At 49.1% G+C, this 3760-nt stretch overlaps 1 protein-coding gene across 3 annotated transcripts in view; it reads left to right on the top strand.

Annotated features, from left to right (window-relative positions):
* Positions 1–2007: 2007 nt before the first annotated feature.
* Positions 2008–3760, top strand: part of LOC105538890 (histone H1.0) — a 12593-nt gene continuing 10840 nt past the window's right edge. For all 3 annotated transcript variants that reach the window (XM_011978898.1, XM_011978894.1, XM_011978895.1), the window contains exon 1: positions 2008–2012. The gene's annotated coding sequence lies outside the window, so the exon portion shown is untranslated. The remainder of the gene's footprint in view (positions 2013–3760) is intronic.

Below are 3760 nucleotides of genomic sequence, written 5' to 3'. Positions count from 1 at the left end.
AGCGATTCTCCTGCCTCAGTTTCCAGAGTAGCTGGGATTATAGGCGCCTACTACCACACCCAGCTTATTTTTGTATTTTTGGTAGGGATGGGGTTTCACTATATTGACCAGGCTGGTCTCAAACTCCTGACCTCAAGTGACCTGTCTGCCTCAGCCTCCCAAAGTGCTGAGATTACAGGCGTGAGCCACTGTGCCAGGCCGTGGCCCGCCATCTTTGTTTCTGCTTCAGATGCCTGGGAGTCATTCCATCTCCTCCCTCACTCCCTACAGCCAACCTTTTAGCAAGGACTCGTCCTCAATATTTCTGACATCTGCCTCTTCCTTCCACTCCCACGGCCACCACTTTAATTCAGAACTTGGATCACTGAGACGGCCCCTAATGGTTTCACTGCCTTCTTCTTCCCTTCCCTAGTCCATTGTCCATATGGAAGCCCGGGGCAGGTGCAGTTTGGAAAGCAGATGGCACTACCTGGTAATGCTGAAGTTGTGTATACTTCTAGCTCCTTCCCCTTTGCACCAGGGCACTTGCAGTAGGAAAGTCACAGCGACATTGTCTGCAAAGCAAGAAACTGGAAATGGTCAGGCACAGCAGCTCATGCCTATAATCGCAGCACTCTGGGAGGCCAAGGAGGGTGGATCACTTGAGCCCAGGAGTTTGAGACCAGCCTGGGCAACATAGTGAGACCCCATCTCTATAAAAAAAGAAGAAAGTGGAAAAAACCCAAATCTCCATCAACCATAGTGGATTCTTTCTCTGTTGCTGCTGTAACCAGTTACCCTTAGTGGCTAAAACACACACGTTTATTATCTTACAGAGCTGAAGGTCAGAAGTCCAAAATGGGTTTTACTGTACTAAAATCAACACGTCAGCAGGTATGCATTCCTTCTGCAGGCTCTAAGGGAGAATCTGGTTTTTGCCTTTTTTTCTGGCTTTCAGAAGCTGCCTGCTTTCCTGAGCTCATGGGTCCTTAAATCCTATTGTCAGCAGTAGTGGGCAGGTCTTTCTCAAGACACCATCTCTGATTCTGACTCTTCTGCCTCCCTCTCTCCCATTTAAGGATCCTTGGCCGGGCGCGGTGGCTCGTGCCTGTAATCCCAGCACTTTGGGACGCTAAGGCAAGCGAATCACCCGAGGTCAGGAGTTTGAGACCAGCCTGACCAACATGGAGAAACCCCATCTCTTCTAAAAACACAAAATTAGTCAGGCGTGATGGCGCATGCCTGTAATCCCAGCTACTCGGGAGGCTGAGGCAGGAGAATAGCTTGAACCCAGGAGGTGGAAGTTGCAGTGAGCTGAGATTGTGCCACTGCACTTCAGCCTGGGTAACAAGAGCGAAACTCCGTTTCAGAAAAAAAAAAGATCCTTGTGATTCCACCAGGCCCACCAGGACACCTTGATAATCCAGGATCATCTCCCATCTCCAGGTTGGGTGATTAGCAACCTTCGTTCTCCCTTGCCATTAAAGGAATATTTTTTAAAGTTTCAGGGATCAGGATGTGGTCATATTTAGGGGCCATTCTTCTGCCTCCCACACACAGTTACCCATCGCATAATAGGGCTGGGGCTGGGGGATGTGAGCAGAATCCCTCCACATTCAACATATAACCACCTGAGGCCCCCAACTCAGGGCCAGTGCTGTTCCTGTGTTAAGAGAAATCCTGTGTTGGGCAGAGAGCTGGAGGCAGGGGAGCACTGTCCAGTCGCTGCACAGCAGTGTGGGGGAAGGAAGAGGGGATGTCTGTAAAAACCCATTGTGCTCATTTCACACTGCATGCCTCTATTAAAACATCTCTAGCCAGGCGCGGTGGCTCATGCCTGTAATCCCAGCATTTTGCAAGGCCGAAGCGAGCAGACCACTTGAGGTCAGGAGTTCGAGACCAGTCTGGCCAACATGGCAAAACCCCATCTCTACTAAAAATACTAAAATTAGCCAGGGGCTGGTGGCAGGCGCCTGTAATCCCAGCTGCTCAGGAGGCTGAGGCAGGAGAATCGCTTGACCCAGGAGGCGGAGGTTACAGTGAGCCCAGACCGTGACACTGCCCGCCAGCCTGGGCAACAGAGCAAGGCTCCATCTCAAAAACAAAACAAAACAAAACAAAATCTTGTGTATCCCATAAATATATACATCTATTATATACCCACCAAAATTGAAATTAAAAAAAAAGAAAAAAGAAAGCAAAAAACCCCATTGACTGTACTCTCTGTTAAATTCCTGGGGCCCTGAAATGTTGATTACTTTTCAGTTTCGAGAATCTAAGTGACACCTAGCCTGGACGGGAGGAGGGGAGAGCCCCTGTTTCTGGCAGGTTTCTAAGAGGAATCACAGGACCGGGCTGAGAGGAGGGGACCCAGCACCCAGGCTAGCACAGTTGCCCCTCCATCCCTCAGTGAGGGGCCATCTGCTGCTCCCCGCCTCTCCCTCACCCCCACCCCCGCCTCTATCTCACTCTACCTCAAGCCTTGCTCCTTTCCCCTTGAGTGCCTCCACCTGCCGTTTGCCCCATCCTCCTCACAGAGCATGAATCTTGACTAATAGTGTGGAGGTCAAAGCCCTTTGGAAGTGGGAAAGGCCCAGGCAGGTGCAGATTGGTTATTTACTTGCTGGCTGCTGGGTGTGAATGGAACAGACACGTGCTTGCCTCTTGGGGCTCCGTCTCCGGTGGGGAAGATGCGCACTGCTGTCATTGTAATGTGCGATTTTGTGAAAAGTGTTAAGAAGGAAAGGACAGGGTCTGTGAGAGAGGGTTGCAGAGTCCTAATTAGGGAGGGGAAGTTGGACCGGTGGGATTGAGGGAAAGCAAAAAGAGAAAGCAGGTAAGCTCTAAGTCTGCCTTTCAGAACACATGCCCTCCTGCACAAATAATTCACAATCTTCCTGCACCTCAGCTGACAGAAAATTGCATAAAGCCCTCTCCAGCATACAGCACAAGCACCATCCTGTACCATCCCTAGCAAGCCTTTGTCTCCTTGCAGACAGCCCCTTCTCTGCTGTACTACCTGTTGCAAATTTGCAATGCATTTTCTTTTGCTTTTTCTTTTCTTCTTTTTTTTTTAGACAAGGTCTTACCATGTCACCCAGGCTGGAGTGCAATGACACAGTCTCTGCTCACTGCAATCTCTGCCTCCCAGACTCAAGCGATTCTCCTGCCTCAGCCTCCCAAGTAGATGGGACTACAGGCATGTGCCACCACGCCCGGCTAATTTCTGTATTTTTAGTAGAGATGGATTTGCCATGTTGGCCAGGCTGGTCTTGAACTCCTGACCTCAGGTGATCTGCCCGCCTCAGCCTCCCAAAGTGCTGGGATTACAGGTATGAGCCATCGCTCCTGGCTGCAACATATTTTCACACCTTCTCTAATAAATGTGCTTTTCTTTACCTACAACTGTCTTGGTAAATTCTTCTTATTCCTGTGCTACTGGCCTCAGATAGTTGCCGCTCACCTGAGACAGGGGTGACAAGATGGCTTATTCGTAGAAAGCGTAATGACCAAATTAGAAGAATTGGGATATCCATCACCTTAAACATTTATCTTTTCTTTATGCTGAGAGCATGTGAATTATTCTCCTGTAACTATTTTGAAGTATACAGTGGGTTATGGTTAACTGCAGTCACCCTACTGATCTATGGAACACTATGTCTTATTTCTTCTAGCTAACTGTATATTGTACCCATTGATCAGCTTCTCTTCTTCCTCCCCTCCTTGCTATCCTTCCTGGCCTCTGGTAACCACCAATCTACTCTCCATCTTCATGAGATCC

The sequence above is a fragment of the Mandrillus leucophaeus genome, unplaced genomic scaffold (assembly GCF_000951045.1).
Source record: "Mandrillus leucophaeus isolate KB7577 unplaced genomic scaffold, Mleu.le_1.0 Scaffold2, whole genome shotgun sequence".
In the NCBI taxonomy this organism is placed as follows: domain Eukaryota; kingdom Metazoa; phylum Chordata; class Mammalia; order Primates; family Cercopithecidae; genus Mandrillus; species Mandrillus leucophaeus.
Note: the sequence above shows the minus strand (reverse complement) of the source record. Positions and strands in the feature narration are given on the sequence as shown.